We start from the raw sequence: 14,549 nt of genomic DNA, 5'->3' as shown, positions 1-14,549 counted from the left end.
GGAAGTCTCTGATTAATAAGTGTATGCTTCTATTTTGTGTGTTGTACTGTTGTTATTCTTTTACACTGATATCTTATTTGTTTTCCCTATATCCCTGCTATAAGTGAAACCATCCATTATTTTTCTTTTTCCTTCTGGCTTACTTCACTGAGCATAATTGGTGAAGGAAATTCTATGGGGACTACACCTGAATGGGGTTGCAAATATTGTTTAACAATGAACAATAATGTCTAAATTAAAAAAAATAATATCCTCACCAAAATAAAAGGGCATCTGTAACCCATCTCCTTCTTCTAATGGAGGGCATTCTTTGAATCTGTTCTTCCTACTGGGTTTAAAATGGGTTTAAAATGGGTTTAAAATGGCTAATGAAAGAAGTGCTTTTAGTGGCTCCTCCTTGTGGGTGACTTCATTGCCAATCCCTGACCTGCCGCTAGAGATGATCTGGACAGGAAGAGTGAGTTCAGGGCATCATCCATGCAGAGTGAGGAGAATGAGACACTTAGCAGTCAGATGCCCTTTGAGAAAATATTGAACTTGAGAAGTCTCAAAACCTTTTCCTTTCCAAAGAAAGAATTTATCCATTTCAATTATATAATAAGAGAGATCGTGATATTATTCTGTATTGTCAAAAAAAATAAAAAGTAAAATAGCTGGGACTACATCAAATTAAAGAGCTTCTGCACAGCAAAAGAAACAATAACGAAAACAAAGAGAAACCCCACAAACTGGGAGAACATTTTTGCACACAACACTAATGATAAAGGATTGATCACAAGAATCTACAAAGAGCTAATGAGACTCAACAACAACAAAGAAAATAATCCAGTCAAAAAATGGGCAGAAGAGCTAAAAATAAAATAGTTTTAAACTACAATTACCAAATATCAGTTCCTTTCTTTACAGCAATAGGTAATACTTATTTTTATTATCTGTATCTGTTTATCTATAAATGAAACATATATCCATTATCGTTTAAGTCTCATTTAGGTATCAAATTTAACTGATAAAGAAAATCCAAACAGATCAATTACTAGCAAGGAGATTGAATCAGCAATCAAACCCCTACCAAAAAACAATAGTCCAGCACCTGATGGCTTCAGTGGTTAATTCTTTTTTTTTTTCAGATTTATTTATTTATACAAGAACCAGACCAGATGCACAGAAGGATGAAAGGATTTATCAGAGACAGAGTGGGGAGCAGAACAGTCAGACGACCTAAACACACTGCTGAGGGGAGCAGCAGGTGAGACAGGAGAGGTCTGCTTCACCATGTGGGATTCTTCCCGTCTGGCCAGGATCGAACCAGCGCTGCTGAGGCCATAGACAGCTTCACATTGTGGCGCTCAGCCACCCACGCCACCTGAAAGGACCCTTCAGTGGTAAATTCTTCAAAATTAAAAAAAAAATTATTGATAGCAAATTTAGTTCATCCTAATATATGATTAAGAAAGTGCATAGAAAAGTCCCAGTATGGAGAATAAGTAATAATAATTTGAACCTTTACATAGTAATGCATATAGGAAGTATAATACACATAACATACCACTGATAGTATATATAATGTAGAAAATTCTTAATTCCAGGCATAAAGGCTAACGATAAGAGGAAAAAAATAGAACAAAAACCTGCAAAGTTTTACCTTACACACAATTTTTATAGTTTACAAAAAGATGACAACACTTCCTAATTTAGTAAAAATATGTTAATGTAGGACTAATTAAATTTTCTCAGGATATTTTAAAGAACATCTTGGAATGAGATTTCCTAATCAAGGAAACATGCCTTTGTTTTCAGTTTATCAACGATCCTTAATAGAGCATTTTTACCAGACTGTGTTGGGGCAGTCAAGAATTCTATCATTGGGCACTGATTTGTTAGTGGATATTCCAACAAATCTTCAAAAAATGGTTAAGAATATGGAAATAAAAACTAGGGCATGAATAGCACCCAATACCATGACAAGAAACATAATCTTAAAACATGTCCTGAAGATGTATGTGTTAGCTAAGATAAAACACACTCCTATTATTGTTGACAATGCACTTTGTAACACTGGTTAATCTAGCAAAAACAATGCCTCAGTTGCTTTTTGGTTTGCTGAGGGTTTAGAACTGGAAACAAATGCATATGAAATATGTGCACAAAAATCAAAAGAAAACCCTATACAAATCACAAGATTCATCATGAATACGGAATCAAGGTTGACATGCCAGAATCCCATGAAACCTGTTATTCCTACAATCACAGACCCAATAGAAAAAGTGATCCACAAGGATCAGAATGGGTGGGGAATTAACAATAAAGAAACAATAAACATAGCTACAGATGCAAAAATGACACTGCCAATAGAGTTTTCTAAGATTGCAGAATAGTGATCAAAATAGATAAATGCTGGGTTATACTCCATTAGGGGAATCTCACACCCTTTAGCAATACTTCCTAATTGGTATAACATGTTCTTCGTACTGTGGGAAGAAGAAAAACACCCGTGGTCTGAATGAAGGCCCGGGAAGAAGTAATGTCATGTGATGATGAAATATTAATATCATATGTAAAAATTGGAATATGCACTAAAAAAACAGGAATGTTGTTTATAAAACTACCTCTGTCATTTACAGCGAAGATGTTGTCTTCCATATACTGTACATATGCTTGTAACCAAAACTGAGTTTATTTTGAATGACATAGTCACTGTTTTCAAAAGTGGTCAGACATTTCCCCAATGTTTGCCTAGTGTCTTTATCCCAGTAGTCAACTGCTTCAGTCATGATAACCATCACTATGGGACCATAATCTGAAAAATGCTCTTCATGGATGTTAAAAGAGGGTGTGATATAGGAATCGTCACTTGCCAAATGTCGAAGACCTAAACCTTCCTGCACTTGGAAGCAACCATATATACTGAATGCAATGTACAGAAGGTATAAAACCACTATCACAAACTTGGACTTAGTGTTTGTGAGAAAGGGGCCAAAATAACCTCTAAAGAACAAGTTCATTGGATGGATGCTCGATTCTTCATCAGTTCAAAGAGAACTATATGGGAGGCAGCAGCACCTTATCAGCGAGGAAGAATTTTGGTCCAGGTTACCCTCTGACTTTTGCAGCCTGCGCTGAGAGGCCACTTCTCTCCTACCATCCAGGGCCATGCATGCGCCAAAACAGGTGATGTTATAAAAATAACAGAAGAGGAAGGTTGTCCCTGTGTAAATGCAAAAGTAATGCATGGACTTAAAGGAGGTCATCACCCCTGTAAAGAAGGCCAGGATATTTGTGAGAGTGGTGATGGAGATGGACACTGCCACGTGGGAGAAGATGTCAGACATTCGCTGTTGTACTCTGCCCATGATATAGGTTTTCTGCCAGGCAGAAATCATGAAAAATATGTCATCAATGCCAACATCTGTTAAAAAAAGTCTTAATGCACATTCATATCCATGAAAGTGTAAATAGCACAATTCAATAGGTTTCCCCCTTTTCTTCTTTTGAATGAAGCAACATTGTTTTACATCCTTGTTGAGTTTTTGACAGTCTAGGATTTCTCCCCTCAGGTGTGGCCACCTTCGCTCTCCCAGCACCAGCGCACCTGTGGTCCTCCACCAGAGTCCTTGTGCTCTCCTCCCTGTCCCTCTTGCCACCCTCCCCTTCCTCCCCCTGCTTCCTGGATGTGTCATCTCTAGGTCAGCTTTCAAGACTTGCTTTGAAAGTTTGACTTTGACCCTTTGTCTAGATTCCCTATCTTTCCACATCTAGGTGAAATGATCCTTTGTCCCTTAAGGTCTTATTCTTTGTCCCTTAAGGTCTTATTCATCTTGCACAATCTGTGCCGAGGTAACACTTTCCTTGGTTGTCAATGAGTCCACAACAGAGCACTCTCCTCCCTCTGTAATAAGCTTTTGGTTTGCACGGATTCCTATTATTTCCACACAGCACAGTATACTCCTCCTCTCCAATTATGGTGCCTCGGTGTTGATATCAGGAAACCTGGTGGATGCGTGTTAGTTCAAGCAGGATTAGCAATCTGTTTCTGATTCCACTAGAATACTTCAGAGGCCATTTTCTCTCATAAGCCATTTCACAGAAATGCACAAACACTTTCAGCCAACATTCTGTTACTGAACCTATCTGACCACCAACAGCATCAGTCTATCATTGCAGTATGAATTGAGAGGCACAACATCATTTACAGGCACGTGCACACTAGTTTTCCTGCTAGTGTTTTTCTTGGTGGGAATATAGAGGTTTCCTATGTTTGAATTCACCAATCTCCTGTGGAAAGGGGAGATGGTTTTCAGTTAGTTTTCAATTCTGAATCACATGGAAATGAACATACTTACTCTACATTTTGGAGCATTTATTCAATTATTAGGACAAATTCCTAGAAATAGAATGGAGAGGTGAAAGACATGCACCTTGATTCCCATTTTTAAGCCTTTTGATTTGATACAAATATTGGACTAAGAAAAGTATGAGCCAATTGGCAATCTTCTCCGAGCAGTAGAAGACAGTGTTCATTACACACAACCACCCCAAAAGTTTCAGTCTTGCAATACTTAATCTAATAAGAAAACAAGGCATCTCACTTTTGGTTTAATTGGCATTCCTTGATTGAGATGTCATATATTTGTCTCCCTTACATTTTCAGTGACTTGTATTTTCCCTTTTCAGTGTTGTGCGTGTGTGTGTGTGAGTGAGAGAGAGAGAGAGAGAGAGAGAGAGAGAGAGAGAGAGACAACTGCCTGCTCATGTCATTATCTTTACTTTTGCATTTGGGGTCCTTAGTTTTTCCAGTTCTGAAGACACAATTTAATGTTTGTCTTCATTTCTGACACCTCATTTTGGATCTGTAGTCATCTAAGCACTGTTTTTTTTTACTTAATCTATCATAAACTCTTTCTGTTATCTACTTTCTCCCCAATACACTCATAGTGTAACCTCACATTTGCTTAACTCACCTAGTATTAGAAATGGTGCATTTGCAACTATTGGCACAAATGGCACCCCAATGTACAACATAAGTCCAAAACACTCACCACTGCCAAGGCAACAGAAATCACTACAATGACTGCATTAAATATTTTGTTTCGTATACCGCTAAACCTGTAAATAGGGAGGGAAAAATGATGGATTTTTGCAGCAGCTTCCATATTTAAATTTCATCAATTCATGACATTTTTGATTTGGACCTGTTCTGAAATCTCTTCTGCAATTATTCTACACCTGTCTCCTGGAGACCTTTAATTCCCATGTGCTATCCCAGACCAACTACACCAATTCAAAGAGGGAAAATAAAAGTTGACATTTTGTGCTTTAACTTAACTATCTTCTAATGCAGCTGGCCAAGCACTAATTCCCTGATGGTGTTTCAGAACCACATACATGTACTGGAGCACAGCAGATGGTTAATTCCACTCTAGTGTTCAAGGAGTTGTGTGTGAATAGAACACAACACTAAAGGGCAGGCATCTGTAGTTGAGAAAATACCCACATCCAATTATCTTTGCACTCATTTCCTGAATTCCAACTAGCTATTAACACCAACCTAAAGGGTTCCTGTACAACAGAGATAGTATGTGGTTAATAAAATGCATGAAAGCATCCTGCTAAAACAGTTTCAAGATTATCCTTTATTGATGAAGTGGGTTCTAGAAAAGTTGCTATTAATTGCAAAAAATTGTTTTGAAATGTACTGTTTTTGGATCAACACAAGACTTTTCTGTTTCTCTGTTGAACCACCAGATATTGGAATATAGAGAGAGCATTTGGAAAGCATGTATACAGTACTTTGCCTCCACAATTATCACATTACATTTTAAAATATTGACAGCCACCTGTGGTTTTATATTTTAATTTTATGTGAACAATTTTAAAACAAATGATTGATAAAAGTCTCTCTGGATTTCTATAGGAAAAAGAAACTGAGTTTGAAGACTATGAGAGACAACTAAGGAAATAGAGCTACTGATTCCAAAACAGAATGTGACTAAAAGACTTTTTCAGACCATATTCACATAGCAAAACTTTCTTTTTATTAAAAGTTTTCTGCACCATTGATGTGGTCCTCTTTTTCTGAAACTGCTGGTGCCTTGAGTTAAATTTAGGGTCCAAACACACACACACAAATTTCAGAGCAAAAGTAAATCGCTTGGGTTAAAATAAATTTGAACATAATGAATATTTTCCTTTTGCAATACTTCTTGAAAACAATATTTATAAATGTTTAAGATAAGAACATAACAAAGATAAAGTTCAAATGCAAAAAGATTAGTGAGAGCTACACAGGACATGTTTAGTCTCAGGCCCTTTTACAAGATTCTCATTTTTATGTGAATTTCTAGACACTGAAGTAGGAAGGTAAATTGTTGGCTACAGTGACTTTACTTTGACTAGTTGTGCTGAGGTTCTCTAAGCAACTGTTAATAATTGTAAGTGAAGGAAATATATGAAAATGGACACTGTAGGAGACTGATGAATGCACTTGCAGATATTCTAAAACCCTACAAGAAACTTAATAGAAGCAGTTTATCAAAATGATTAGAGAATGATCAAACTTCAGATTTCCTAAGACCCCAGATCAGCAGATCTTGATTCACTAGGTTTACAACGACACTGCAGAACCATTGTGTCTAAACTTTTCCTCACATGATTCCAACGGTCAGTGAAATTGAGGCATTTCCTGGCAACAAAATGGCCAATTTTCTGAATATTCTAAAAACTTGACAGCATCAGGCTGAATTGGAAATGATTACACTTTGGGGAGGAGTTCACATCTTTCTAAAAGATAACAATATTAAACACAGAACAATTAAAGTATATTTGAGAAGAGAAAGAAATTCCAGGTTTTATCAGAAATTGATCTAATGGTATAATATGTTTTGTCATTTCTAAAATGCAAATTTGAAATAGTCTACAAAATCAATATACCACTACTTGCCATAGAATGGTGTTCAATTTGGCCATACTCTCTTGGGAAGGTCTTACTATTGTCCAAATGATTTCATTCCAAGCCAAAAAATATGGAATGCTCAAATGTGTTGAATCCCTGAGCTAAGCAAACATAAGATAGTTGCATTGATAACAGAGAGAGGGAGGGCGAGATGTCAAAAGAATCTACAAAAGCACTAGCTGGAAAATCAGTTACATATATTCAAGTCCAAGAAAGGCAAGTATTAGGACTATACTCAGCACTTGTGCCAACTGAAATTTCCTGGTCCTTTTCCTCTTTTGCCTGCTCTAACCCAGGAAGTAGTCTTGCAGTATGGAAAGGAGGAAGGCATACTAGACAAATACTATGAGAAACACTATCTTAAATATGCACAGAATACTAAAGGAGAACACTGACAGGGAAAGCAATATATGAATGAAATAATAATATATATAGAAAAACTTAAGAGGAACAAAACACATTCTGGAGCTGAAAAGCTATAAAACCAACCAACAAACACACACACAACACAAATAAGTGTAACTTAGAGATGCTGACCAGATAGCATTGTGCTGGAATTGCTCGCCAGAACAATTAGTCAGGGAATAGAATAAAAATCCAAGCTGGAAAGGAAGAAAAGTCAGTATGCTGTTTCACAGATTACATAATCACAGATAGGAAAATTCCAAAGCATCCACAAGAAAACTACTAGTTACAAAAAATTCAACAAAACTATAAGATACAAGAACAATTTATAAAAATCAGCTGTGTTTCTATTTATGTGCAAAAAGGAATTGCAAAAGGAAATTAAGAAAGCAATTCTATTTAAATAGCATCTAAAAGAAGAAAATACTTAAGAATATATTTGACCAAGGAGGTAAAAGATGTGTACACTGAAAATTATAAAACACTGGTGAAAGAAACTGAAGAAAACCTAATTTAATAGAAAGACATCCTTAGTTGATGTGAAGGATTAATATTGTTAAAATGTCAATCACCTAGCAGTCTACTGATTCAAAACAATTTCTATTGGAATTGCAATTTCCATTTTTCTTTTTCAGAAATGGAAGAGCCAACCCTCAAATTCACTTGAAATTGCAAGGAGCCCAGGATATACAAAGCAATCTCGACTAAGAAGAAAAAGTTGCAGGAATGAGATTTCCAGATTTCAAAACTTAAAAAGAGGTACTGTAATGAAAACAATGTGGCACTAGCATGCAAATAAACATACAGACTGACAGAATAGAATTGGGAGTCCAGAAATAATCCATAAATAAAGCCAGTTGATTGACAAGTGTATTAAGTTTAACAGAATGGAAAGGTCTCTTCAATAAATGGTTCTTGGTATACTGGATATTCACATACACAGGGATGATGCTGGGATGTTACTAAATACCATAAACAGAACTGAAATAGAGATTGATCAATAATCTAAATAAAACAGTTAAAACCATAAAACTTGTAGAGGAAACACAGGGTCAATGTGCATGACCTTGGACTTGTCAATGGACACTTAGATATAATACCTAAAAGACAAGTACCAAAAATAATTAGATATGTTGGATTTCATCACAAAATAAAAAAAAAAAAAATGTTAGTCATTACAGGCCGTTGTCAAGAAATTGAAGAGACAGTCTACAAAGAGGGAGAAAATATCAGCTAATTAGATAGCTGATAAGGGGCTTAATAACTGAAATATGCAAAGTGCTAATGAAAAACGTGAGTCAACAACAAAAGGGCAAACAACCCAATAATAAGAAGTGCAAAGGACTTGGATAGACATTTCTCTAAAGAGAATATACAAGAGGCTGATAAACAATTGAAAAGACAATCAACGTGATCAGATATTTACAGAAATGCGTATCATCACCACAATGAGATACCCTTGACACCAACTAAGACAGGTAAAATCGATAAAAGGGAAAAGAATGAGTGTTGGTTTATAGGAAGACTGTGTAAAAACTGGAACCCCTATCTACTGCTGGTGGGATTGAAAATGGTGTAGACTCTGGAAAACAATGTGATGGTTCTTCAAATAGCTTGGAATTCTCATGCAACCCACCAATTCCACTTGTAAATGATTCTCTTCACATGAGCACACCATGTTCCTTGCAGTGTTACAATTGTCAATAGAAGGAAATTTTCCAAGTGCCCACAAAAGACCGTGGGTAACCAAATTGTGGAGCACACATACAATGGAGCACAGAGCCATCGAGTGGAATGAAGTTGTCACATGTGCAAACCCTGGAAGCATTATGATAAGTGAAATAAGTCAGTCACAAAAAATGTATGATTCCATTGACATGAAAACCTAAGAAAGGCAAATTCATAGAAAGAATAGAGTCAAGGTTAATCAGGACTGGAGGAGAGAAGGGCAGCAGGAGCCACTGCTCACTGGTCACAGAGTTCCTCCTTCGGGTTATGAAAGATATTTGGAAACAGTCACGACAGTATGCAGCCGTGGGGATGTGACTGATGCCAGTGAACTGTACACTTAAAATGGTTAGAATGGCACGTGTTACGTTAAATATCTTACAACAAATATTTTTAAGTTTAAAAACTAATAAAAGTTTTTTACCTGTAGCATGATATGATTGCAAATAATATGATCAGAAGGTATGCCGTGTAAAACAAAGGTACCTCTTTCCTAGCAGTCACCTCAAATTCCAGTTTCCTAGAAAGTGATGTGAAGTAGACCATCTGTCGTAAAAATACACGCAGGTAAATAACTTTTAATTCCAATATTTGTGTATGTGTGATAAGATCTATCAAAATATTATAGCTTATTGATTGAAACATATTACAGTTCTGTAAAAGAGTAAAATATGTGAATTATGATTTTAGAATAAAGGTAATAAAAAATGTTCCCCACCAATCCATGCCATGCTTTCTAAGATTTATTTCGAAATCCAATGTTTGGGCCTCCATTGGTGATGCAGTGGTTGAATGGTGGGCCGCTGTCGAGGGTCCCACCTGATGCGACAGACCTCTCCTGCCACACTTGCTGCTCCCCTCAGCTGTGTATTTCATCAGTCTGCCTGTTCTGTTCCCTGCTCTGGCTCTGGTGAATTCTCTCACCCTCCGGGCATCTGACTGTGCCCAGTGTTTGTATAAATAAATAAATATATCTTTAAAAAGAAAAGCCAATGTTTACCATTCCTGAGTATACAAATTCTGAATTTTCTCTAATACTGTGTAATCATTAATAACTGTCAAAATTTTGGCTTTTTCTAAATGATGAGTAGGTTGCTATCTTTTGCTATTTATTTATTTATTTATAAATAAATAAAAAATTATTTATTTATAAATAAATAAAAATTTATTTATTTATTTGTTTGTTTGTTTGTTTGTGTGTTTACAGAATCACTGGGTACAGTCAGAAGCCTGGTAGGGTGAGAGAATTCACCAGAGCGGGGAGCAGAGCAGGCAGAAGGACCAAAGTACACTGCTGAGGTTGAGCAGCGGGCGGCAGGAGAGGTCTGCGCGCCATGTGGGACCCTCCTCCGGTGGCCCGGGAGCAGCTGGGGATGGAACTGGTGCTGCAGAGGCTGCGGGCATCTTCGCAACCCAGCGCTCAACCGCTGCGCCACCAAGGAGGCCCTCTTTTGCTATTAAATACAAAATATAATTTCAGCAGGGCCTGGTATTCAAAGCCTTTTCCCAGCAGGTGTCTCTCACCAGGCCTGGCCAAAAGTATTAGCATGTTTGCTCAACATCTAAGGTGCCTGGCAGGATGCCAGAAAATACTGGAGAAATCTGAGCTAGTTGTGTTTTTCAAAAACACCAGGGAACTTCAGCTTAAAGGTTTGTTTTGTATTTCAGTGACACCAGGCAAGTTTTCGGGGGCTACAGAAACAGCACAGATGTGAAGTGAGAGAATTCTGACTAGAAAACCCAAAGGAACCCTGAAGATCAATGTCTGCCCTGAACATGCCCACCCCTGGGGTGTAGAATGAGTTTTTTCCACTAGAATGTGACCCAGTATCTAGGCTGGCGGCTTCCCTTGGTGTCCCTTGAAGAAAGCTGGCTTAAGCATCAAAGAGAGTGGAGCAGACCCGGTTTCAAGTCAAGGCCTCCACCAAGTAGCCAGGCGTGGACACATCCCTGGACAGGTCTTATCCCTCCCATCTTCTCCTACCTCTAAACCCAACCCAGGGCACCTGGATGTTCTTCAAGGCCAGAAGCTTTTCAATGGTGTGAATTTGGTCCAGGAAATCGAGCAGCCACTTCTGGCTGCGCGTGCTGTCCTCTGGGTCCGCGGTCTTCAGGTAGTACTGCAGCCACACGGCCTTGGCTTGCAGGAGTAACCAGCTAATCCCCGAGCCAGGACCTAGGACGGTTCCTCCCAAGAGGCCAGCCAAGTAGAGGGGCTCCAAGGAGGTGTTGTAAATAGGGAAGTTGATGCTTTTCAGGTCCATGTTGTTATTCTTCTGCCAGATGAACAGGAGTGGGTTGGAGGGCATGCAGGTGCTCTGGTACCTGGCACACACCTGAGGGTAGAGGACCTGGGTCCTGTCACCCTGGGGCGTGGTCAGCGTCTGCACCGCCTCGTCCAGTTGACTAATTTCTGAGAAGATGACTTGATCCAGCAGATTGGCAGTGTTGGAGACCATCAGAATGGAGGCGAAGTTGACCACAGTGCTGGACCGCAACGGGGAGAAGAGGTGTGACTCGGTGGTGGAGAAATGTGCCTGCACTAAGCACTGCTCGGCCTTGGCCTGGCTGCCCAAAGGGGTGTAGTGCTCCTCCAGGCTCTCTTCCGTCTCCCTGGGCAGGTAAATGCACTGGTGCCCAGGACAGCTGTCAGCACCAGGGGTGCCAGCAGGAAGAGCCAGGGGTGCGAACCCAAGCCAGCCCCATCCTCTGGAAGCCCCAGGCGAGGGGCTGGTCCCGGCAGTTGGTGTGGCAGCAGGGCCTCCCAGGGGGTGGCTGCTGCCCCTGGGCTTACGGGACCGGTGAATCCCCTCTCTCAGACGGCTGGCGGGGTGGGTCTGAGGAAGGCCCCGAAGCCTGGCTAACGTCGGTCTCCTACCCCTCACTGGACATCAGGACCTGCTCTGGCTGCCCCGCGCAGGCGGGGTGCTGCTGGGGCCCAGACGCCGCCTCAGGATCTGCTCTGCTCTAAGACTCTGGCTCGGGCCAGTCCTCCTGCCCCTGAAGCCTCCCCTTGCTCAAATCCCCCTTGGGGTGCAACCTTGGAAGAATGGATACCCATTTCCTGATGGACCCACCAGTTGTTCAACAAGAGAACGAGAAAGCAGTGACTGGATGGCGGGCCCAGGCCCTCCCCGCAGCGGCTTCCAGGAGCAATCCACAGGGAGGCTGTGCCAATGGTCACAGCTCCTGTGACCTTGGACCTCTGCTGTGCATACAGGGATGTGGGCGGGGAGCTGCGAGGGGGGTGTTTTGCTGGAGAGTGGTGTCTTCAAGCTGGCCTAGTGGAGGGGAAGTGGTTTCCAGCGGGTGTGTGCTCCTGCCCTTAGGAGTCCCCTGCCTGAGGGGCCTGCATTTGCTACACTGTTATCAGTCGTGGTGTTCACTCCTGTGGCCTGGCAGGGAGAGAAGGGGAGAAGGATGCCAGAGAAGCCCAGAGTGAAGACCTGCCTAGGGCTTTTCATTTCATTTCCTTTATTTTTTTAGAGTTATTTATTTTTATTCAAGAACTGGGGTACAGGACATATGCGAGGGAGGGTGAGAGGATTCACCATAGAGCAGGGAGCAGAACAGATTGACTGAAATACACTGCTGAGGGGAGCAGCAGGTGTGACAGGAGAGGACTGCCGTGCCATGTGGAACCCTCGCTGGTGGCCGGGGCCACGGACAGCTTCACGGTGTGGCACTCAACCTGCTGCGCCACTGGGGAGGCCTCACTTTTCATTTTTAAAGTGAAGAGAAATCAAATTACTAATAAAATGCAAGTCATGAAAGTTGAAGTAGTTAGATTACAATCACTGAAAGTGGATATTCAGAAGAATAAAAAATATTGCAGATAAAGAGGTGACCACATAGTGAAAAAGAGTTTGATTTATGGGGCAATCCTCAAATGTGAGGAGATTGTAGTCTCAAAATATGTTTTTAAAATTCCAGAGCAGAAGAAAATAGTGAATATTACAATGTCGTGCATAAATTAGAGACTTGATAGAGAAATCAGTGCAATCCAAAAGACTAAAGTCAGAAACGAAAGATTACCATGGATCATTCTGAAATTTAAAACAATTATAAGAAATTACTCTGAGAAATGACATGCGAACAAATTGTGCACACTGGATGAAACAGACAAAAATCTTGGAATAGAAATGGTACCAAAGCCAAATGGACCTTCTTCTCTCTAGTAAGGAATGATTCAGTCAGTGAAAAGCCTCTTTGAGCATGCTTTTAACTGGGCTTTGGAAAGGCGGGTGATGTACAGTTCCTATTATAAGGACATTTGCCTTGCATTTTCCCATGATTGCAATCACTTTGCATTAATAGCAATTATGTTTTTTTTTTTAAATTTAAGTAGAAAAAGCATTTGCATAAAATCTCCAGATTATAAGGCTACACTATCCAAGAGTTTATGGGAGTATCTTTTACAATCTCTTAAAGGAGAAATAGATTTTGAATGTTGGTTTTCCATAAAGTCATGGTTGAAAGGGGGAAGGGCTGTTGGCCTGTTGACTTCGGGGCCTGTGGACCTTTGGCTTCCCGGGAGCAAGGCCACCTCCATCATGGCTGCCTTCACTGCGTCCAGCCCGTGGTCATGGTTGGGGTCATGGGCTCGCCTCCGTGTGTGCCCACACCTCTGTCTCCCGCCTGCGGTGTCTGCAGGCCGGCCGGGGCATCGCTGGCGAGATGGCCCTCGGCCCCTCGGCCCTTTGCTGTCGGCCTTTGGCCGGACCCCGGGGCCTCTGCCGCTGGCCTGCACCTGGGCTCCACCCACTCCCACAGGCCCCGGGCCCCTCCTGCCTGGGTCCCTGCGCTGACCACTGGCCCCACCCGAGTACACCTGGTCATCTGCGAGGGCCTCGCCGCCCCTAAGATGCATACAAGTGCTTACCTGCGGGCACACACAAAGATTCACACGCCGGTGCCGGCCAGGCTCCAGGAGAGAAGGCTGGTTCTGGCTGTACCACTTGGGGTCCATGGGTTTCATTTTTTTGGTTCTGGGGATGGCAGTGGGCCCTGGGTGCGCCTTTGGCTGGCCACTGTGTGGTTTGTGCTGTGTATTTCTTGGGCAAGCTTTGGGGTTGGGCGACTATTTTTGGAGTATCAGGAGTGGGTAGAGTGCTGTGGATTATGGCAGAATATAGGAAGGTGATGACAACAGCTAGGAAAACAACCCAACTGCTAAAAACACTGATGAATCTACCCATGTTGGGGTTTGCCTTTCATTTGGGTAGAAAGCAGGATGCTTGAATTTAAACGGGTAAATTAATCCTTGGAAACCTGGGCAGGGATGAAGGGGTGGGGGCCACAAGTAGATGGTACTCAGGGCCAGCCTCCTATCCCAGTGGGCACCTCCCCAGGAATGGCCAGAAGTTGATGAATCCCTATTGCAGTTGGTGCAGGCCATATACAAAATAGAAGAGACTTCAGATAATATAGCGCCTGTGAGGCAGCAGGGACTGCATGCGGGTGGTTC

The 14,549-nt window shown here is 41.1% G+C and overlaps 1 pseudogene; it reads right to left on the bottom strand.

Annotated features, from left to right (window-relative positions):
• Window positions 1-1,818: 1,818 nt before the first annotated feature.
• LOC119243985 (patched domain-containing protein 3-like) lies at window positions 1,819-14,051 on the bottom strand (annotated as a pseudogene).
• Window positions 14,052-14,549: the final 498 nt, after the last annotated feature.

This window comes from Talpa occidentalis, unplaced genomic scaffold (assembly GCF_014898055.3).
Source record: "Talpa occidentalis isolate TD23 unplaced genomic scaffold, MPIMG_talOcc4v2.1 talOcc4.14, whole genome shotgun sequence".
NCBI lineage: Eukaryota > Metazoa > Chordata > Mammalia > Eulipotyphla > Talpidae > Talpa > Talpa occidentalis.
This window is presented reverse-complemented; position numbering and strand designations above follow the sequence as displayed.